The sequence below is a fragment of the Desmodus rotundus genome, chromosome 1, assembly GCF_022682495.2.
Source record: "Desmodus rotundus isolate HL8 chromosome 1, HLdesRot8A.1, whole genome shotgun sequence".
NCBI lineage: Eukaryota > Metazoa > Chordata > Mammalia > Chiroptera > Phyllostomidae > Desmodus > Desmodus rotundus.
In genome coordinates this window covers 54574002-54598700 of record NC_071387.1, presented here as the reverse complement: position 1 = coordinate 54598700, position 24699 = coordinate 54574002, and the positions used below count along the sequence as shown (strand labels likewise).

The 24699-nt window shown below is 38.2% G+C and overlaps 1 protein-coding gene across 3 annotated transcripts in view; it reads right to left on the bottom strand.

Annotated features, from left to right (window-relative positions):
* The window catches only part of IL33 (interleukin 33), a 49236-nt gene extending 26472 nt beyond the window's left edge, over positions 1 to 22764 (bottom strand). The window contains exon 1 of one of the 3 annotated variants that reach the window (XM_045193760.2): positions 22662 to 22764. The gene's annotated coding sequence lies outside the window, so the exon portion shown is untranslated. The remainder of the gene's footprint in view (positions 1 to 22661) is intronic. The other 2 variants (XM_045193762.2, XM_053924427.1) reach the window with 2 other exon arrangements.
* Between the last annotated feature and the right edge of the window lie 1935 nt (positions 22765 to 24699).

Genomic DNA, 24699 nt, shown 5'->3' with positions numbered 1-24699 from the left:
TTTGACTCTCCTCCTTGTGCTTCTGTGTAGGCTCCCAGTTAAGCCCATCCCCTCTCCCTGGGCCCACTTCAATACAAGCAGCTGCACCAGCTGCTTGCCCACCCAAAAGATGCCACCCTTAGAGAAATGTACAAGCTTTGCCTCAGTCCTGTGGTCTCCTCCTCTCATTTCACTAATCTTACAGCAGGTGAATAAAGGTGGAATTAAATAACCTGTAGTCATGTTTTAGGAGGGGGATCTGCAATCTAGGTAAGCCAAGGACTTGGCTACATTTTGCCTTAAGAAAAACTACAGTGACAAGAAAAGCCTATAGATGTGTGTGTGTGTGTGTGTGGATGTGTGTTCAGAAAGTTGTAAGTGCTGGAAGAAAACGACGTGTGGGAAAGAAACAACATGGAACACACAGGTCTTTGCACTTAGTTTAACTCTAAAATTTAAAGTTGAGATAATTTTTATTTTTTAAAATATATTTTATTGATTTTGCTATTACAGTTGTCCCATTTTTTTCCCTTTGCCCCCCTCCACTGGGTACCTCCATTCCCTCCAGCAATCCCCTCCCTTAGTTCATGTCCATGGATCATGCATAAAAGTTCTTTGGCTACACCATTTCCTATACTGTTCTTAACATCCCCCTGTCTATTTTTGTACGTACCAGTTTGTACTTCTTAGTCCCTGCACCTTTTCTCCCATTGTCCTCCCTCCCCTTCTCAGCTGGTAACCTTACAAATGATCTCTACATCTGTGGTTCTGTTCCTGCTCGGCTTGTTTGCTTAGTTTGTTTTTTTAGATTTAGTTATTGCTAGTTGTGCTTAAAAAAAAAAAAATTCCTTACCTGAGGACATGCTTATTGGTTTTAGAGAGGGGGAGGGAAGGGAAAGAAAGGGGAAGGAAACCTCGATTGGTTGCCTCTGGTATGTGCCCTGACCATGGATTGAACCAGCAACACAGGCATGTGCCCTAACCGGGGATCAAACCTATGACCTTTTAGTTTATGGGATGATGCTCCAACCAAGTGAGCCACACAGGCCAGGGTGACTTTTTAAAATTTTTAGTTAAGACTGGACAATATACAATGATGAATTTTGCAAAAAAATTTAGAAGAGTATGAAAAAATCAATAGGAGTGTGCAAAGTAAAAAGTTCTGTGGTTTTTAAAAATTAACCATTATATAGTGTTGAGACTGTGTCAAGTACTGTACTAAGTGCTATATATATTTAACTCATTCAATTGTCATAGAAACTTTATAGGGGGCACTCTTATGTTCCTTATTTTACAAATGAGGAAACTGAGGCACAGAGAGATCAAGTAATTTGCCCAAGTTCCCATAGCTAAAATCTCAAGGAAACATTTTTAAAATTCATGAGGTGCTCCTGGAAAGGGGTGAAGGAATCCAAACCTACTGGGCTTCAGACTTTCCTTCTTACACCCACACCTAGAGAAGTAATCCCTTAACCATAGCAGGCTTCTGCTTAAACTTCTAGAGGACAGAAAGATTTTGCTACTAAGAAAGCAAAATTAAATACTTGAAAACATGTCATGGGCCCACATGTCCCAGATTATATGACGCTGTTAGGAAGAGTGAGACAGAGGCCCAGTTCAGATACCATCGGTGGTGGCGTCTAGCTAGAGAGTAGATTTAGCAACATTATAAGGAGAAATCATTATACTTTCTTGTTGGTAGAGGAAATTTTTAAAACTTTTAAAGAAGTTGAATCCTTTTCTGAAAAACAAATATTACATAAAACCCCAAGAGATAGAAAAAAATATTAATTTATAATATGGCTTAATATTTAAATTTTTAACATTTGCTCACTATAAAGTTTATTAATCAAAAAATTCTGTTTCAGGCATAATAGTAGGTTAGTTACCATGATCGACCCTCCTAAATAACTAAAGTAACTAAATATATAACTAGAAAAATAACTAAAATGCTGAAAAAATATTTTAAGAACATTTTTCCAAACTTACTGTTGAACTGGAGTGAAAGTAAAGAATGCAGTGTCTAATAAAACACTGGGAGGGAAGCAAGTTTGGCTTCTCCCTAAAGTTGTCTGCTAAGTGCTAGAGACAGGGCAGACAAGCAAGCACATGAAGTGCAGGGGCCAGGAGGTAAACCCCAGGATATGGCTAAGATGGGGATTTTCATAGGAAATTACTGCATAAACCTGGATGCCCAAAGGGCTAAACTCACCATGTGAAAGCCATTGAGATAAATAAACCCACCTGCAGAAGGGGACAGCTAGGAAGCTCATTTGTCTCAACTCTGGCACTAGGTGGAAAGAAAACTATTCCTCTGAGAACTGATATTCTCTTGAAAAGTCAGCTCCCATGTGGGACTGCAGTCTGAAATCACACTACCTGTGTGCTTTCAAAAGCCTGAAATAGAGAATTTAATATAAAGTAGTTTTAGTTTGGTAGAGTTCCAAGACAAATGGGAAGGACAAACACAAATCTTATCTTGAGGTGTAGACCAAGTCACAAAGTATTTACACAATAAAATTTCCAGGCCAAATGAGTAGTTGTTTTCAGTCACAATTTATAAAACAAACAAGAATACTAAGTACCATGGTGAGAGCCCACAGAAGAAACAGATAGCAGAAGCTAATCTGCAAAGGCTTCATATGTTAGAACAATCAGAAATAACATATAAATTAACTGATTTTAATATGTTTGGTTAGAGTTCTAAAAAGATTAAAAATATGAACAAAGAACAAGTGGATTTAAAAAAGATTCAAATACACTACCTAGAAATGAAAAATATATTATTGAAATTAAAGCTCTATGGATTGACTAAACAGCAGATTACATATAGATGAAGAGTCCGTGAGCTAGAAAATATATCTGAAGGTATTGTTTGGAATACAATCCAGAGACACATATAGATGGAAAATATGTACAAGGGCATAAGAGACAAGGAGAACAGAATAAGACAGTCTAATATGTATCTATTTGGAATTTTAGAAGGACATGATGGAATAAGAAACAATATTTGAAAATATAAAGGGTGAGAACTTTCCAGAATTATTGAAGGCTCCAATCCTAGGATCCAAGAATCCCACTAAATTTCAATCAGATTTAAAGAAGAAAGAAAGAAATCCATGTCTTGATATATTAAGTATGAAATTGCAGAACATTTTAAAAAGAGAGAGAAGATTGTAACATCAGTCACCGAGGACAATGAAGCTATTTGGATAAGCAAAAGGGAAAGTTTTATTGGGCATATGGATGGAAATTTAAGTGTTACAGGAGCCACAAAACCTGTGAAATTAACATCAGCTATTTGCAAAACCAGTAAAGCACCACTGTAGTCTGCTGAGTACCATTAAAAACTGCATAGCGGGGTTAAAACTCCTTATTTTACAGATGAGGGAAGTAACACTCATAGCAGATCTTACTCAAATCACACAGTGAGGGGGTACAGGGTGGAGCTAGGACCAGAACCCAGATGTCCCAAATCCCAGAGTGGCAGCTGCGACTGCTTTTTAAGCTGTATCTTGCAACTTTTCTTTAAAATATTACACAGCAATAGCAAAGAGAAACAAAACGTGAAGAAAATACAGGGAACAGTTCCAGTTTATCAGGGAACATTTTGATATTGTCCATATGTCCCATGCATAGAATTTAATAACTCTTTGAATACATTCTTACATAGTGCAATGTCCCATCTCTAGAAATCAATGAAACTGGTCACTTTTTTGGATAGGGTAAGGAGTATAGCCTTGATTTGTTTCCTTCTATCTTGTCAGATAACATGAAGGTAGAGAAAGGTTTTAGAAGATGGGTCACAGCAAAAAGTTCTGGCACAGCATTCTGCCACAGTAGAAGGTGGCAGCAGAACAAAGGGTGGAAGCAAAGTCTTACCCTGGGTAAAAGCTTTGCTGAGAAATAGACCAGAAAAAAGCAGGTGCCAAGCCACAGCATGTACACATACATCTGAGTCATAGGTCATAAATTAGTAAAACTGGAGATAAAATCTACAGTTTCAATGTAATTCACTGCTTTAGACATGGATGCTTTGCTTTCTAAAATGTTTATAACTAGATCCACAAAATAAGACAATGTGCAAGGGCAGGCAATGCTGATACATCAAAATGTATCATCTCTGTTTATTCATGAAAAGATAGAAATTGCATCTATGTGTGTATATGTATATTTGTAGGTAGGTAGGTATGTATATGTATGTAAGAATTATTTCTGGATTTTTCCTAATTTTCAGCAAATATAGGCCAACAAATGTGAGGGCATCTGCTATTGGCAGCAATACAATCCATCAAAACAGATTGCTTAACTGAGGGTCAGAACTTGCCCATTCATGTCAGCTTTGACTCTGGGAACAGTGCCCACATTCCAAAGCTTAAAATGGTTTAATATTGACACATTTCCAAATCCTAACAAATACCTACCCTAAATTCTATCAGGGGATTTACTGTTTGCTTTTTTTAAAGAGAAATAAGAGATTGTAGACTGATCTTTAGATTTGGAAGGTCATCTTCAAGGTAGAGCGATACATATAACTTTAAATTAGCTCATTTGTAAAGAAGAAGGCTGATTTGGGTATATTTTTCAACCATATGAAACACTGATACAAAGAAATTCATTCCAGATTTCACACATATATGTTTAAAGCCAGGGAAAGTATATCTAATTTTCATTCCCAATTCATAGGGATGTCACTAGATACTTCTGGAATTCATCCTGGGAACTAGTTGATTTCATTTGAAGGCAGCTTTGGAAAACTAACACATAACAAGAGGAATTTCTAAAAGAATGAGACAGATGTTTATGGAAATGGGGAAAGATGGACTCAGTGTCTAAAATCTAGGACCAAGAAAAGGGAGCCCAAAGTACCAACTTAGGTATAAGATAAATGTACCAGCTTTAAAAAGTAAACCATTAAAAACAAAGTTTTCTCCTCAAGAATGGGAGTCAACTGCTTTGGGTTTGTAAACTGCTTGCTATACTATGAAGACTAAAGATAAATTTCAAAAATGCACTTTGCTTTGCCTGAACTTTCTATTTAAAGGCTTCTGACACCCAACCAGAAGATAAGAATTATCTTTGTGCTTAATACAATAGCCAAGTGCTGGAAACAGCCTAAGTGCCCATGAGTAAATGAATGGATCAAAAAACTATGGTACATTTACACAATGGAATACTACCCAGCAGAAAGAAAGAACTCCTACACTTCATCATCATGACAGCATGGATGGAACTGAAGATTATTATGCTAAGTGAAATAAGCCAGGCAGTGAAAGACAAATACCATATGATCTCACCTATAAGTGGAACCTAATCAACAAAACAAACAATCGAGCAAAATAGAACCAGAGACATGGAAATAAAGAACAAATTGACAGTGACCAGAGGGGAGGGAGGAGGGGAATAGCCAGGGAAAAAAGAGGTAGGGTCAAGGAACATGTATAAAGGACTCATGGACAAGGACTATGAGGTGGGGAGGGGGTGACTGAATGTGGGAGAGGGAGGATGGGCAGAACAGAGGGGAGCAATGAGGGAAAATGGGAACAAATATAACTGAACAAAAAATTTAATAAAAATCAATAAGTGAAAAGAAATTATCTTTGTGCTTAAAAAAAAATAGTCAACCAATCAGCATTCAGTACTTTGATGTCACATGTAGAACTTCTAGATGATCAAGTTTATCAAATGCTGGTGGTACATCTCACAAAGCATATACTTTGTTAAATATGTTATTTGAACAGTGTTTTATTTAAGAAAATTAATGAGGGTGGATTATTATTAGCTCATAATGATTCAACAATAACTTGACTAAATTTTCTTAAAGTATGTTGTGTTAAAATTGTAGAAAAACTCAATTTGTGACCAAGAGTTAAGAGAATAATCCTTTTTGTTCTACTATAGTATAACATTTTTATTTTTTTATTTTTTAAATTCTATTTATTTATTTTTAGTGAGGGGATAAGGGAGAGAGAAAGAGAGGGAGAAAAATATCAATTGGTTGCTTAATGCCCCCAACTGGGGACCTGGCCAAAACCTAGGAATGTGCCCTGATCAGGAACTGAACAGTGACCTTTTGGTTCGCAGGCTGGTGCTCAATCCACGAGCCACACCAGCCAGGACTGTATAACATTTTTAAAAAAGTGATTCCTGACTATTACTTTGAAACCCAAATACAAGATGATGGCTTGTTTTCTCTAATTAATGTTGCCTTCAACTGGGACATGCCAGAGGAGTGCCTCAGCTCCAAAATTACAATCCTGGGGGAAAAATAATTTATAAAGTGTATTTGCTAGCTAATTCAAGTCTTGGGAAAAATAATAGTTGCCCCAGTCTGACATAACATATTTCTAGGAAAGGGTAAAAAAAATGTATGCATTAAAGTTGAAGAGAACCACAATGCCTATACAAGGCACACCTGTTCGAATGGCTAAAATGAGGAAAACAGAAAAAAGAAGGTATTTGCAAGGATTCTGGACACCTGGGATTTGTATACATGGCCGATGAGTGTGTAAATTACTACACCCACTTTGGAAAATAATTTGGTTGTATCCACTAAAGCTGTCTTTGGCCCAGCAATTCTACTTGAAGGTATATACTCAATAAAAAGGCATTAAAATGTCACCAAAAGACATGTAAGGGAATGTTTATAGAAGTCTTAGTCATATATACCTCTAAGCTGGAAACAATGCAAATGTCTATCGACATTATAATAAATTGTGGCACATTTATTTAGAGGAATTATAACTAGCAATGAAAATAAACCAGCTACACAGGTGCAACCCACAAACATACTGTTGAGTGAAAGAGGCCAGACACAAAAGGGTATATAATGTGTGGATTAATTTATAAATAGTTCAGAACCCACACAGGCAAATTGAATATATGACATTAGAATGCATACTAATGGCTATTCTGGAGGTAGAGAGAAGCATGAAGAGGCTTCTGGAATTCTTTACTCTTTTATGCAGTTATGTAGGTTTGTTCACTTGATGACAATTCATTAAGTTGCACAGTCATAATTTGTGCAATATTCTGTGTGTGTTATATTTATATGTTAATAAAATTTATTTTAGGATAAAAGAAAGAGAGACTACATGGATTCCAAAATATATGGATTCAACAATCTGAAGCATGATGGTCAAGGAGACTCATTGACAGAATTAAATAAACACTTTATTTCATGGTTGAAACAATCAAAGGAGCATCAACATCTGTGTTTAAGAGTGAATTGAGATTCTTATTCAAGATGGCAGGGTAGGTAAATGTGGCACTCACATCCTCCCATGACCACATGAAAATTGCAACTAAACTACAGAATAACCAACATTCAGACCTACCTGAAATCTAGCTGAACAGAAGTCCTCTCACTAAGGATATACAGAAGAAGCCACATCAAGACTGGTGGTAGGGGTGGGGATGTGGAATAGGAGAGGTAAGTCAGCTGCAGAGGTTTCCTCTGAGGAATGAGGGGTTCCCAGCCCCACACCAGGACTCTCAGGCCAGGGTTCCAGTACCAGGAAGAGAAGTCCCCATAACTTCTGGCTGTGAAAACCAGTGGGGATTGTGGCTGAGTGAGATGGAGGTCTTCCAGAGTGCTAGGCAGGTCCTCTTAAAGGACCAGCACACAGATTTACTCAGATTTACTCACTCTGAGATCCAGTGCTGGAGCAGCAGCTCAAAAGGCACCAGGGATATACAGGAGGAACTGAATCGTCTAGCTTTGAGGCAAGGGCTGGAAGGATGGTTTTCTTCCAAACAAAAGTGCTGACAGAGGCCAGTGTTCCTTTCTGAGCATCGCTACTACAGGTAGGCCCCATATCTGAGTCTCCACCAACCTGGCTAACATTGTTTGCCTGCCCTGGAGATTCCATTTCCTAAGACCCCCTACCCACCTGAGCTGTGGACTCACCCAAATCACATCCAGTGGCTTTTTCATACAAATGGCCTGCCTTGGCTCATGGTGCACTTTCCTAAAATTTCTCAAAGGATCATGAACCATAAACAAGCAGCATCTGGCCTTGGTGTACCCCATACTTCTTGTGAAATGGCCCAAGGCCTGGCACTAGTAGCAGCTGGCCTTGGTTTACAGTTTGGCCTCTCCTGGGCACCTTCAAGCCCAGCACAAGTAGCAGCCATCTGCAAATCACTTTGTAGCTCATGCTGGGTGGCCCCAGGCAGGGCACACAGGTAGCATCTGTTGTTGCCCTACACCTCCCAGGAGGGTGCAGAGCCAGCAAACCGGGTGGACAGCTTCAGAACACACTGGAGCACCACCCAACCACCTCCACAAGTGACACACTCAAGGGGTGAACTCACTGGTCCCTGCACATCAGCTCCTTGCTGTAGCAGCAGCCACTCCTCATAGCTGATCAGCCTAGGGGGTCAGTCCCTCCCACTGATGTGCCAACAGCAATCAAGGCTCAATAGTCCTGGCAAGTGTGGCTCACTTGGTTGGAGCATTACCCCATAGCCAAAAGACTGTGGGTTCAACTGCCAGTCAGGGAATACACCTAAGTTGTGGGTTTGATCCTCCTGTCTAGGTATATATGATCCCTGTTCTGGGCACATAGGATCCCCAGTCTGGGTGCATACCAGAGGCAGCCAATTGATGCTTCTCTCTCACATCAATGTTTCTCTCTTTCCTTTTTTCTCTCTCTAAAAAGCAATGAAAAATTGTCTTTGGGTGAGTCTTCAAAAAAATTTTTAAAGGGGTGTTAACTATAACAGGAGGGTCCACATAGCTCATATGTAGGGTGGGGGGACAGGGAGAGGGTTGCACCTGGAATGCCCAGCTCGGGTGACTTGGGAAGGTGCACCACTGAGCTCTGCAGGACACCTAAGAATAGGTGTACTACCTAAGGCCACTCCACCAAGACTGGGAGATGTAGCATCTCTACCCAATACATAGAAACAAACACAGGGAGGTTGCCAAAATGAGGAGACAAAGAAACATGTCCCAAATGAAAGAATAGGACAAAACTTCAGAAAAAGAAGTAAATCAAATGGAGATAAACAATCTACCAGATGCAGAATTCAAAATACTAGTTATAAGGATACTCAGTAAACTGAGGGAAGAGTAGATGAATTCACTGAGAACTTCAACAAAGGGATAGCAAACATAAAAACTGAGATATAAAACATAAAAAAACCTGTCAGAAATAAAGAATATAATAACTGAAATGAAAAATACATTAGAGGGAATCAAGAGTAGTTTAGATGAAGTAAAGAACTGAATCAGCAATTTGGAAGATACAATAGCAGGGAACACCTAATCAGAACAGCAAATTGAAAGAAGAATCCGAAAAATGAGGATAGTGTAAGGGGCCTCCGGGACAACATCAAGCGTACCAACATTCACATCATGGCGGTACCAGAAGAAGAACAGAGAGAACAACGAACCAAAAACCTATTTAAAAATATAATGACAGAAAACATCCCTAATTTGGTGAGAAAATAGACACACAAGTCCAGGCAATGCCCAGAGTCCTAAAGTGCCCATACCAAAACACATTATAGTTAAAATGTCAACAGTTAAAGACAATGAATATTAAAAGCAGCAAGAGAAAGGCAGATAATTACTTGCAAGGGAGTTCCCATGAGACTGTCAGTTGATTTCTCAACAGAAACTTTGCAGGCCAAAAGGGATTGCAATAAAATATTCGAAGTGATAAAGAGCAAGAACCTACAACCAAGATTACTCTACCCCGCAAAGCTATTATTTATAATTAAGGATAGATAAAGGGCTTCCCAGACAAGAAAAAATTAAAGGAGTTCATCACCCCTTCCAACCAGTACTACAAGAAATGTTAAAGAGATTTCTTCAAAATAAAAAGAAATAAAAATATGAATAATAAAATAGCAATAAATACATATCTATCAACAATTACTTTAAATTCAAATGTATCAAACACTCCAATCAAATGACCTAAGGTGGCTGAATGGATAAGAAAACAAGATCCTTACATATGTGGTCTACAAGAGACCCATTTAGATCAAAAGACAATCATAGGTTAAAAGTAAAGAGATTGAAAAAGATATTTTATCAAATTAAAACAAAAAAGCTGGAGTAACAATATTTATAGCAGACAAATAACCTTTAAAACAAAAGCTATAACTAGACACAAAGAAGGACCCAGCAATTCCACTTCTGAATATTTATCCGAAGAAACCCAAAACACTGAATCAGAAAGACATATGCATCCGTACGATCACTTCAACCTTAGTTTCAATAGCCAAGATATGGAAGCAACCTAAGCATCCAGCAGTAGATGGATAAAGAAATGATGCATATATAGAATAAAATATGACTCAGCCATAAAAAAAATTGATGAGATCTTGCCATCTCCAACAATATGGACAGACTTAGAAGGTACTGTATTGAGAGAAATAAGTCAGACAGAGAAAGACAAATGCCATGTGATTTCACTTACATGTAAATTATTTTTTAAAAAACCTAAATGAACAAGCAGAACAGAAACAGACTCATAGATAGAGAACATTTTGATCATTGCCAGAAAGGAGGGGGTTGAGAGGATGGGTGAAAAAGGTTAAGGGATAAAGAAGTACAGCCCTGGCTGGTGAGGCTCAGTGGATTGGGTGCTGGCATGCGGAATGAAAGGTAGCCAGTCCGATTCCAGTCAGGGCACATGCCTGGGTTTCAGGCAGGGTCCCCAGCTGGGGGCACACTGGAGGCAACTGAACTATATTTGTCTTACACATGTTTCTCTACCTCTCTTTCTCCCTCCTTTCCCCTCTTTCTAGAAAAATAAACAAATAAAATCTTTTTTTAAAAAGAAGTACAAATTGGTTGTTACAGAATAATCATGGGTTGTGAAAGTACAGCATAAGGAATATAGTCGATAATATTGTAATAACTATGTATGGCGTCAGGTGGGCACTAGATTTACTGGGGTCATCACTTTGTAAGTTATATAAATGTTTTACACCTGAAACTAATATAATATTGTATGCCAACTGTAACTAAAAAATAAAAAATATGTATTTAAAGAAGAGTGAATGGAGCTGACTGGAAAATGATAAGAAAGGAAATGAACACATGCTCAGTGTGGCTGGTTCTTTCCTTATTTATCTATCCTTATGCCACACCAACTATTGAACATTTTGAACATTACCCATGGATAGACCATGAGATTTTTTTACAACCAAAAATAGGATTACCACCCAGCTAAATGCTTCATCTTGCATTAGATGATACTGAATATGAGTTTTAGAAGACATTTAAAAGTTAACAGTATGGAAGTTTTTCAATGTGAGAGTTCCTGGTCATAGATCTGGATAAATTAATGCACAATCCACACCACGGATATTTAATTCCCCTAAAAGTTGGAACACAGCTGCCCTGTGAATGAACAGGAAATACAGCTCAGATGTCTGGAAACTTGCCCACCCTGGTACTGTTAGATAGAAGTTTAGGAGAAGGAAGAGGGATGGGAGGGGGTCCATAGTACTTGCATAAATAAGCTCATTTATGAGAAATTATTATGAGAAAAAGCTCATAAATAATTTCGATTAACTGCCTCCAGCCAGGTATCTGTTTTTAACAGGATAACAAGAGGTGGTCTGGAGCAAGATAAAAACCTGAGTTAATAGACCTCCACCCATACTTATGCTTAGGAGGTCATGCCCTTGCCTTGGAGGAGTATGCACCACCTTCTCTCACCAAATTGATATGCAATTCCCTCACCCCACCCCACAAATCATGTTAAGTCCTCAGGACAAAGAGACGGAGTGCCTGTGCCTTTCTCCCCCACCTCAGCTAGGCCTGTTCTCTTCCATGATGTATCACTAATAAACTTTGCTTACATACTACCCTTATTTTGCCATGTATAATGCACACCCACATTTTTGGTTCAAACTTTCACAAAAAAAACCCTTTCATTTTAATTTTTAATTCAATTATTTATTTATATTGAGATACTTACTTTGTATTATAAAGGAATTTTAGCACTTATTTTTGAACATATTATGGTACAAGAAATTTTATGTAACAAATAATTACAAAACACAAGAACAGATTTTTCCCTCAAAAATTTGGGCAAAAATTTGTGCATTATACATGGCAAAATATGGTAATAGGCTTGCTGACCTTTAATCTTTTACTGCGAGGGCAAGAAGCGAGCCTACCACAGCAGTGTGGCAAACCTTTGTCTCCCAACTTGCCTACTTATGAGCTGCTCCAGCTGTTTGTTCCCCAAATTGCTGATTTCATCATTTGTACATGGGATTCTAAGTAGGTTCAGCCTTGGTAACATGGTAGTTGGGTTTGAGGTAAGAACTACTAAAGTGAAAAAAACTGCTAAAAACTGTTTTCTGTGTCTTATTTTTCTCCAAGATAAGATTTAATCATTTTCCTTCTCTGAACAGGTATGACCCAACAATGCAGAGCAAACGAATGTAACTGGTATCTCTTCCTTTGCCAACAAGAGTCCTTGCATATAATAGGTATAAAAGTTATCTGGAAAAAAAAAGTTATCTGGAACTAACAATGAACCACAACCTTGGAGGTTATACCAGTCACTGCAGAGTTCTACCCGGATAGTAGGGAGAGCCAATGAGTCTAAACCTAGATGCTCTTTTAGGAGCACTTGCCACAAATAACCAGAAAAGAAAACTGGATACTGTGAAAAATGGACTTCTATCTAATTTTTATACTCTAATGAATTAAGAGATATAAAAATTTATAAACACCTGGCACTCCCCCACCCCCCACCTGGCACATCACAATGGAAATGACTTTAATACTTCTTAAATGCTGAGCCCGGTGTGAAGGACGTTAAAGTACTAAGGAGAATTCCTCCCACTTCACATAATAAATAACAATAATTGGACAGCTATGGACGTAAGCATTACAGGTCATGTCCTTGACATGGAACCCTCTAATATTTCTTAGTAAAATAGCTGATACTCTTTGAGTTAATGACTTTCACTTTATCTATTAAATGGCCACCACATAATGGCAATTACTATTATGGTTTCAAAAACCATATGGCTCATGAGTAAATCAGTAAAGAAAATATGGAACATAATCAACAAAAGAAAAAAAGCAAACAAAATATAACCAGAGACATTGAAGTTAAGAACAATCTGACAATAGCCAGAGGGGAGTGGGGAAGGGATAGTGGGGAGAAGGGTTTTCAGGAATTACTATAAAGGACACATAGACAAAACCAAGGGGGAGGGTGGAAGCAGGGGAGGGAGGTGGGTTTGGCTGGGGTGGGGTGGAAGGGTGGGGAGAAAAGGCAGACAACTGTAATTGAACAGCAATAAAATAATAATAATAAAAGAAGATATGCATCCTCTTTGATAAAGTAATGCGATATATACATTCAGATAATACTCATAAAAGTTAGTAATTTTTTAAAAAGGAAGCTGAAAATAGCCACCAAATTATATTAGAATGAATGTTCACACATATGTTTGTGGCTGAAATATATTAAAAATATTTTTAAAATATTAGAAAGAAATATTGCTCAAGGAAACTTACTACTACCACCACTACGGCTGCTACTACTTTACTGGTATGAAGTAATCATGCTGACTACTGATAAAGTATTGTTTAAACAGGATTGTTAAAGAATGTGGACAAGTAATACATAATTTATGTATAAAAGATCATGGAAAAAGAGAAAACCTCAGGAGGCAAAACTTTGGAATTAATATATTCAGGTTAGAGGGAAATTCATGTTTGGGTGTAATAAGCCCCTAAGAACACAGGGATGTGGACAAGAAAAGAACACAGGGATGTGGACAAGAAAAGAGGAGCTATAATAAAGCTAACCGAAAGTAATCTCACAGGGTGAGGTGATCATAAATTCCTAACAGGGCAGGTTATGCTGGGTAATCTCACCCCAGGCCTATAACTTCTTTAGCAAAAGGTTTTAAGCCTGTCCATTATTCTTGTGCATCTAGATTAACACACCTTTGAAATGCCAGAAGCAATACCCCTCTCAATGTTTAACTGCCTTTGAGACAGAGCACATAATCTTTTTAACTATCCTGTAATTTAATCCCCACCTGCTTTCTTCCACCTTTATGTAATCTTCCTTATGTTCCCTCCCTAATTCCAAAGGTATAAAGGAAATTGCAAAACTAATTCTTCGGAGCATTTGAGATCTTGCTTCTCTGCATTGTTGTCCGTTTGGCTCAAATAAATTCTTATAAATGTTTTCTGCAGGGGTCGGGGCACATACAAGAATCACCAATGAATGTATAAATAAGTGGAACAACAAACAATGTTTCTCTCTTCCTCCCTCTCTCTAAAATCAATCAAAAAAAAATTCTCTACAAGTTTGGGCATTTTTTTTTTAATTAAAATTTTGGCACTCTAAGGAAACTTTATAGTTAATTTAAGACTTTATTTATTTATTTTTGGAGAGGGGGAAGGCGGGGAGAAAGACAGGGAGAGAAACATCCATCAGTTGCCTCCCGCACGCCCCCAACTGGGGACCTGGTCCGCAACCCAGGCACGTGCCCTGACTGGGAATCTAACCCGCAACATTTTAGTTCGTGGATTGGCATTCGATCTGCTAAGCCACACCAGCCAGGGTGGGCATTCTTATATAGATGGGAAAAGGCATATAATCTCCTCTTTATAAAGAAAATAGAACTTTTAAAATAGCATTTCTTTTTTTTTTTAATAGGAGAAAATCAAAGCTTTAATACATGTGCATGATGAATTCATATAAGTATGAAAATTCCAAAGACAGTGAGACAAAATTGGGTATAAAAGATATTTGGGGGCAAAGGAGAAAAGGAAACGACAGGGTACTGTATTCAAGAAGTGAGAATGGGCAATTTATAGGTAGTTGAGAAAGAGCAGAACGTACATGGCAGGATATTCTTGTTAGTCAATTCAGAAACAGTGAGACACAGGGGGTATCTAGCTGGTAGGATTGGGGTCTTCCTGCTGGGGTGAAGATTCTTCAGGTGATAGAGCCATGGCTCCCTTTCTAAAGCAGATTTCTCTATCTAAATCTCTTGGGCAGAAAGGAGGGAGGGTCAAAAGTTCTTTCTGAGTCTTGTTTCTTATTAAACAGCTTAAAATCAATATCCCAAAGGACAACTTCAGTGTGGCAAAATTTTGATTTCCTTCAGTCCTACCTTTGAAATTTTAAGTAAGTTTTACATTTCAGAAGCTAAATTGGTAGACTGCTCCATATTTCATTCAGTCCTGAGAATAAGTCAGTTCAGTTAATCTGTTGAGCCTCATTTCAGGAGATAAAATAACATTTCTTAACTGCCATTGATAGAGCCAGTAGGCTAAGAAGTTAGAGTGGTTTAGATTTGAACACAGCAGACATGAAAAACTATAATGTTCTGTCAAACTCTTTAAGAAAATATTGAATTTTTGCTAGGAAATCCAAGAGAAGTAATGAGCAAAATGTTCTTATAATTTCAAAAGGTCTTGGATACACTGGTGTTGCTAGGGAAATTGTGATGATCATCCAATTTATCAGGTGTTGAAAGTGAAGGGGAATTAGATGTTGGATGTAGACTAATGTGCTAATTAACAGTGAAGCACCCAGCCAATTTTGTTGGTGCACTCCCCTTGGTTCTGGCAATACCAATGGAAATGGCAAATAAAAGTTACTCATGAGAATGGGCTGGCAGGGTACAGTTTCCCTCAGATGGCAATGAATGTAGCCCTAAAGAAAATAGATGTCTTGTTTTAATGTCATCTCACTAATATTTTTATGTTTAAGAATAATGGAAACTTTGAATGGAAAATAGCTTCTCAAAGAGGATCAGAGATGCACTAAATGAAGTTGTTTGGAATTCATCTCTCTTCATGGTTCTTTTCTTCTAGTTCATTAAACATTTATTTATTTATTTATTTTTAGTTTAACCATTTTTATTTTATTTTTTCCTAGCACCCTTTGCCCTCTATACCAGAGGTGTCAAAATCATTTTCACAGGGGGCCACGTTAGCCTCGTGGTTGCCTTCAAAGGGCCAAATGTAATTTCAACTCCTTAATAGTTAAGGGGTAGTTACATTTATACAGTCCTAAAATTATTTCAGTCTTTGAAGGCAACCATGAGGCTGATGTGGTCCCCAGTGAAAATGAGTTTGACACCCCTACTCTATACCTTCTTCCAATTTCACCCACCCCTCTTCCCCCCATAATCACCACTGTTGTCCGTGTCCATGAGTCCTTTTTCTTTTTTGCTCAATCCCCCTACCCCCAATACTGCTCCTCCAAAAGTTATCAGCCTGCTATCTATCCATGAGTCTATGAGTCTGTCTGTACTTTGCTAGGTAGTTCAGTTTGTTCATTAGATTGAACATATGAGTGAAATTATATGGTATTTGTCTTTCTCTGATTGGCTTATTTCACTTAGCATAATGTTCTCCAGGTCCATCCATACTGTTACAAAGATTAAAATTTTCTTTTTCTTTCTTTTTTTTACAGCCAAGTAGTATTCCATTGTGTAAATGTAACATAGTTTTTTCATCCACTCATATACTGATGAACACTTGAGTTGCTTCCAAATCTTGGTGTTTGTAAATAATGCTGCAATGAACTTAAGGTTGCTTATATTCTTTCAATTTAGCGTTTCAGGTTTCTTCATATATATTCCCAGAAGTGGAATTGCATAAGGCAGTTACATGTCTGATTTTTTGAGGCAACTTCACAGTGCTTTCCACAGTGGCTGCATCAGTCTGCATTCCCACCAACAGTGCAAAGGGTTCCTCTTTCTTCACATCCTCACCAGCACTTGATGTTTATTGATTTATTGATTATAGTCATTCTGACAGGTGTGAAATGTTATCTCATTGTGGTTTTAATTTGCATTTCTCTGATGATTAGTGAGGTTGAGAATCTTTTCATATGTCTATTAGTCATCTGTATGTCCACTTTGAAGAAGTGTTTATTCAGGTCCTTTGCCCATTTTTTAATTGGATTTTTTTGGTGTTGAGTTTTATAAGTTCTTATAAATTTTCTGTATTAACCCCTCATTAGATGTCTTAGCAAGTATATTCTCCAATTTAGTGGGTTGCCTTTTTATTTTGCTGATGTTTTCCTTTGCAGGCTCTCTAGTCTGTTCCATTGATCTATGTGTCTGTTTTATGCCTGTACCACGCTGCTTTGACTACTATGGCCTTATAGTGTAGTTTGATATCAAGTGGCATGAGGCCTCCAATTTTGTTCTTTCTTAAGATTGCTATTGCTATTCAGGGTCTTTTGTGGTTCCATATACATTTTTGAAATATTTGTTCTAGTTCTCTGAAATACACCTTTGGTAGGCATTGCATTGAATCTGTAGATTGCTTTGGGTAGTATGGATATTTTAATAATGTTAACTCTTCCTATCTGTGCATATGTTATATGATTCCACCTATTTGTATCTTCTTCAGTTTCTTCAGTGTCATAATTTTCTGAGTACAGGCTTTTTACAACTTTGATTAAACTTATTCCTGGGAATTTTATTCTTTGTGAAGCACTTATAAATGGGATTGTTTTCTTAGTTTTCCTTTCTAATAGTACATATTGGCATATAAAAATGCAACTGATTTCTGGATATTAATTTTTTACTCTGCTATTTTACTGAATTTATTTATTAGTTCTACTGGTTTCTTGGTGGAATCTTATGGGTCCTCTATGTACAGTATTATGTCATCTGCTAATAATGACAGTTTTACTTCTTCCTTACTAATTGGATAACTTTTATTTCTTCTTAGAAAGAAGAAGAAGTGAGAATTGCTGCAGCTAGAATTTCGGTACCATGTTGAATGAAAGAGGTGAAAGGGGATATCCCTGTCTCGTTCCTGATCTTAAGGGGAACACTTGTAGTTTTTGCCTGTTGAGTATAATGGTAGCAGTGGGTTTGTCATATATGATCTTTATTATGTTTAGGCATATTCCCTCTATTCCCACTTTGCTGAAAGTTTTTTTTTTTATCATAAATGGGTGCTGGATATTATCAAATCCTTTTGCTGCATGTAATATAATGGTCATATGGTTTTTATCCTTCATTTTGTTTATGTGGTGCATCACATTTACTAATTTGAGAATGTTATACCAACACTGCATACCTAGAATAAATGTCATTTGATCATGGTGTATGATCTTTTTGATGTATTGCTAATTTGCTAATGTTTTGTGAGGATTTTAGCATCTACATTCATCAGGAATATTATAACTTACTTTTTTTGTAGTATTTTTGTCTGGTTTCAGATCTAGGATAATGTTGGCCTTGTAAAATGAGCTTGGGAGTCTTCCCTCCTCTTGAATTTTTTGAAATAGTTTGAGAAGGAGAGGTGTTAGTTCTTCTCAGAATGTTTGATAAAATTTACCTGTGAAGCCATCTGGTCCAAGGCTTGTGTTTGTTATAAGTTTTTTAATAACTGCTTTAATTTCACTAGGCATAATCTGCATTCAGATTTCATTACAATTTCTGATTTAGTTTTGGAAGATGTATGTTTCTAGGAATTTATCCATTTCATCCAGGTTGTTCAATTTGTTGGCATATAGTTATTCATAATATTTTCTTACAATCCTTTGTATTTCTTTGTTGACAGTTATTTCTTGGTTGTAGGTCCTTGCTTTTCATCACTTTGAATGTTTCATGCCACTCCCTTCTGGCCTGAAATGTTTCTGTTGAGAGGTCAGATGACAGTCTAATGGGAACTACCTTGTAGGTAACTGCATTTCTCATGCAGCTTTTAAGATTCTCTCATCTTTAAGCTTTGCCATTTTAATATGATGTGTCTTGGTGTGGACTTCTTTGGGTCCATCTTGTTTGGAACTCTCTGCACTTCCTGGACTTGTGTGTCTTTTTCCTTCCCGAGGTTAAGGAAGTTTTCAGTCATTATTTCTTCAAATAGGTACTCAATCCCTTGTTCACTCTTTCTCCCTCTAGTATTCTTATGATGTAGATGTTGTTTTGCTTCATGTTTTCCCAAAGGTTCCTTAAACTCTTTTCATTTTTCAAAATTCTTTTTTCTTTTTACTGCTCTGCTTGGGTGTTTTTGTTTTTGTTTTTGTTTTTGTTTTTGTTTTTGTTTTACCTTGTCTGCCAAATCACTGATTCGATCTGCTGCTTCATCTAACCCACTGTTTATTCCTTCTAGTGTATTATTTACTTCAGATATTGCATTCTTTATTTCAGACTGGTCATTTTTTTTATGATTTCTGTCTTTTTTCTTGCTGTTGAGCACCTTAAAATCATTACTTTAAACTCTGTATCTGATAAATTGCTTTGGCTGCCTCTTTGTGTTTGTTTCTATATATTAAATAGATCTGCAAAGACTCTGGTGCAGTCCTATTTCAGATGCTGCCTGGGCCTGGCCCTGGGTAACCTTTTGGAGCTATCAGTGATCCACAGCTTGTGGCTCTCTCTGCTGGGCCTGGGTGTGTTAAGAAAGAGTAAAGCTGTGCATCACAGCTGGCTTTTACCAGCTTTAGGCCTGGGAGAAGGTCAGCTAAAGTCTCAGAGCTTTCACAGATCTGCCTCCGCCTGCAGACTTTCTGTTAGGCTTTATCACTGAAAGAGTCTCTAGCTATCATCCTCAGCAGCTGGGGTTAAGCTCCACAGTGTAAGGCAAGAGAGATTTCTACAGATGGGGCTATTGCTCCCCATCCCCAGGTTGATTCTCCATGGAGGGGAGTGCTCTGCCTGAGAAAGATGACTTGCAGCATGGGAAATGACTGAGCATAGGGATCATCACGGCTGACCTTTTAGCTCTCTCCCCAAAGCCACCAACTCCACTCTCCTCACATGGCTCCGGTCTGCTCTGCCCTCCCTCTGCCAGAGCCCAGGCTAAGTGTCTACAAACAAAATTTTGTATGTTGGCCCTTTAAGAGGCTCCCTGTGTCTTTAGCCATCTCTCCCTGGCAGACAAAAACTCTGCTACTTTTTAAAGCTAGATGTTATTTAGGTTCCTTTCTCTATTCTGGTGCTCTAGGCTGTGGAGCCCAGCTTGGGGTATAAAACCCACACTTTTTAGGGGGAACCCCACACACTTGGCTACTGAAATATCCATCTGGAACTTCAGCTGCCACCAGTGGGAACCCAGCCAACCTGCTTGCACCTCCACACTTCCTACCAGTCTTTTTGTGGTGATATGGTTTCTTCCATATATCCTTGGTTATAAGGCTTCTCTCCAGCTAGTGTTCAAATGATTATCCCATATGATTTTTCTTTAATTTACTTGTAATTCCAATTTGGTCCTGGAAGGAGGTTAGTGTAGCTTCTACCTACTCCACCACATCTTGGATCTTCCCTCTTCGTGGTTCTTTTTCCTTCATGGAACTAGAATCTAGGTTTTACTCTCTAGTCTAAAATTTACTGATTATGTCATCTTGAGTTAGTACAATCTTTCCAAATTGCATTGTTTAATTCTATAAATGTAGAAGACAATATTTATCTCACTGAGGTTCTATGAAAATTAAATGGGATAATGTAGGAAATGTATCTCATATTTAGTACCTGTTCAGTGATTAATAACAATTACCATTAGTGACTGCTTCCGACTTGCTTTACCTTCATAATCATCACAGCACCCTCTAGTGCAGGGTGGTTTGTTGTTGTTTTGTTTGTTTTACATTTAGCACCAGAGAAAAAACTTCAGGCACAGGAAAGTTACATAAAATCCGAAATAATCGAGCTAGACAATGATAGATGACGGATTTGAGGACTGTGTGACTAAAAATCTGTGCTTTTACTGTTACACTGTATCGCACCCTTCACTTAAAGCAACAACAAAACAAAACCCTTCACAGATATAGCATGATCGATCAAAAACTGCAAGGCCAGTATGTGAATCTTGTCAGGATTCTGTGACAGAGAGGAAGTACCCCAACCTCCTTACTCACCATTACCCACACCCCAACCACCAATGAACTTTGCCTGTCCTCTAAGGCTGTGTCCCTTTAAAGGTTCCTCTTGCATGTGAACGTCAGCACTAGAGAACCCAGAGGGAAACCAAAAAGCGGATACAGGCTCCACAATTTCCTAAAGTCCTTGAACCAAGCATCCTTTTAGTTTTTGACAGAATTAAGGTTTCTTTCTGTTGTTCAAGATTAATTTTGGTCTTAATGTTTCTAAATGTCCCTGCTGCAAACTGATATAATAAAGGTGAATATTGATTAATATTCTCAATTCCCACTGTGCGTGCCAAAATTTCAACTTGTTGAATGAGAGATACATTGATATTGACATAGTCACACTTTTATCTTCAAAAAAGACCTCATGATATCAGATTTACTAGCATAAAATTTCCCTGATGTGTATTTTTTCTTTCCCTGATGCTGCTGGCAAATCCCACTCTCCTACACACCCCCACCAGCCTCCTAGCCACATCCCCCCACCCCTGCAGTGTTTTCTTAAAATGATTTAATTCATCCATAGAGCAAAACTTCTTACCACTGAAGCTCAGGCACATTCCCTGAAGTTAATTGCAATCTCTGCTTCTTTAACTTCCTATAGACCCTGGCCAGGAGTGGCAGCTCCCATCCCTCAATTTCTTCCCTTACTTTCAACCCTATTTCAACTCCTAAGTGAAAATTTCCCTCAGAATTCTTCCCTGGGTATAAATGGGAAGGGGAAACTGGTACATTCTGGCTGTTGATATTGTGAGTTAATGATGGGAAAGAGAGAAATAACTAGGTCAACGCATTGCTGAGAAAATGAATTATTCAGCTACCATTCAAGGATTAGTAGAAAATCCAGGACTCTTTCAAAGAAGAACACACAAAATGTAAAATTTGAGGGTGATACCTGTGCAGAGATCTTAATTATTTAAAGTATACTACCAAGATATGTGATTCAGTTCAAGCACCTCCAACTTTGGGAAGTAGAGAATTCTGAATTTTTCTGAGCTGTGCCTTTTCAGGGTTGACAGTAAAAGAGAAATATCAAGTGCTTGAAAGATGAAGTGAGAAGCAATAGGCTAGGATGTTGGGAACGCATTCACAGTGTCATACAGGTACGATTCAACCTGAAGCACAGTGCTGAGGAGGGAGTCAGAAAGATTCATCTGGTTCTCATCCTGTACACTCCACTCTCAAGTCTCCAAAGACCTTCTGCAGGTCTTTGTGTGCAGCCACCATGCTTTTGGATTTTGTGCCCTTTTCTTTATTAAAATAGCCTGGAGGCATATATTCATGCATGGAAAGATAAGGCTTAGAAAATGTCAAGAAGAAGAAAAAAATGCCATGAGACAGCAAGAAATAAAGAGGGCTATAGGAACTTTAAAAGAAAATCTTTAAGAAAAGTAGCAAAACTAGTGAGTTTTTACATTCACCCATTTAGAATTTCAATTCCTCATTTTTTTTCACAAATGGTTTATTTTTTAGCAGATGGTTTTGAGGGAATAGCACCTAAACAGTTGTTTGTCTTGGATAAGCTTTAGGAGTATGAAATAGAATTATCAACTTCCTTTGTGAAGTTTTATGATGGGAGAGAGGGACATCTCCTATAAAAACTATTAGACTCAATTTTAGCAACTAGACTCAATTTTCCAAACCACCCAGAGAAAATTAAAATGGAATTATAAGTTAGTAGCAACTATCATCATCAATTTATACTGTGATTTGCAATAATAATATCAAATCAGCTTAATTTATTTTATACAAATAAAAAACAGTTCTTCATGATTCCCAAGATATTATTTTGCAAAGCCTGACCAAAATCTATCAGAATAGTGGTTTTATTCTTACCTTGTAATCTTGTTTTGATTTTTCCCCTGAAAAGTTGCAGCTCTGTGTTCAGAGAGCTTGCAGCTTCTATTTATTACCCAACATTTGGATGAGAACCAAGCGGCCGCAGAGAGGAGATCTGAGTGGATGAGATTTCAGGTTTTGAATTGCCTTTAAAGAGGCAATAGAATGAACAATTCTGCCAACATATAAGAACCCCAGCTTTCTCTCCACCTTCATCTTAAAATTACTCCAGCAATTAATGGATTTTATATTCTGTAGGGTATTTTTTTCTTTCAGCTCACATCAAAATCATCTCACGTGTAACCCTCACCCCATCTCCAATTCACAACCTTCCTCTTCCCACCCCAGCCCTTCCACCCCCACATTTCAACTTGGCTCACTTCAGAGTTAAACTTCACAACTTCACCTTCAGTGCTGTTTATTTTGGAACTCTTTGTCACTTGTATTTTCACTTTTGGCAATCAGCTTCTTTATTTACAACCTTCACTAAGAGGTCAGTTTATTCTTTTAAGCTCCTTTATACAGAACCAGCCTCAATTACAAATCTGAAATATGCAGCTCATTTTCAAATAAAAGTTCTCAGATACTCCATGCATCTTAATATACCTGACCTGCCTCTCTGCTCCCCATTGTCCCTCCATTCTTCCACTTATCCCAAAAATCTCACAGGAGATACTGCTTTTTGTAGCCAAAGCAAATCCTGAACTATAAATCCCAGCTCTTCTGACCTCGTGAGAAATTTTGCTCCTACATGCCTGTTCTTCCTCTCTTTTGGCATCTGTAATAAAACCATAGCAGAAAAGAAAGGGGTAAAGAGATGTTTTTTAAAAACTTGGGCTCTTTCTGCATCATAAGATCATACATCAGAAGAAAGACTGCTGTTGTACTTAGGAGGATATTGTGATGGGGCTGTTTGTTAAATACACATAGGCTTAACAAGCCCCCACAACCATCCAACCCACACATTTAGAAGGGTGAACTTGAAACAAAAGGGTAGAAAAAAATGTCCTATAAAATTAAGTAACAGGAATCTTTTAGTTTCACTCCTGGCATACTGAGAAATGGAAACTTAGGGTTCTGGAATCCAGGGGAAAGTGAAGATTAGATAGCAACAGGTAGCTGGGCAGGAGTTGGGAAACTGTGGTAGAGTTCCCTTGGGAAAAAGAACTCAAGAACTGAGGAACACTGAAGTCTATCATTCAGTTTAAAGCTGTTTCCTGTTCTGTGTAGTCATGTTATTCTGAAAACCCAAACCCGAGCAATTATCTATTACACACCATAGTGTTCTGTTTGTGAGGAAGAGGACTGTGGCCGCTCCGGGGACAGAGCGAAGATAGAAGGAAAGCAGGCAGGAGGCCAAGATGACTAGTGTTGATAGGGAATTGAACTGTGAGGTAAATGGGAGGGGAAGGTAATAAGTAATAACCAAGGGAATGTCAGCTTACTCTACTCTAGGAATTCTTACAAATACTGAGATTACAAAGGATAATAGGGTGGCTTTGTTACAGAATGGAACCATGGTGGGGACAAGATACCATTATCAAATGGACCCCCCCTTCTCCCGGGGTCCCCCTGTACTACGTTCCCCTGGCTTGCCACCAGGGAATTTTAGCTCTCAATGCCAGAGATTGGTGAGAAGGAAAGGAACTATTTATTCAAAAGTTATACAGACTTAGAGTAATGGCTTAATGTCTTTGTTAAAATCCCAAAGTCCCCGAAAACACCCACTAACACACACAGTCCTTCCTTCCCCGCTTTGCCCAGTCTGGAGTACTGTATCTCAGGAAAAGAAATAGACATCTGTGGCTCAGGTAGCCCCCAGTTCTTCCCAGTAATCCGTACTTGGCTGGCTGGCCTCCCATAGTTCCCAGCACCATCAGCTGTGTCACTGCTACAATCTCCAGTTCTTAATCCAAAACCAGGTGGCACCTTCTCCTGGCCCACCAACAAGAGTCCTTTCACCCCTTTCCTTCCCTGCAATGTGTCTCCTGCTTCCTAAGCCGTGTGGCAAAGGAAGCCCCAAAGCCACGTGATT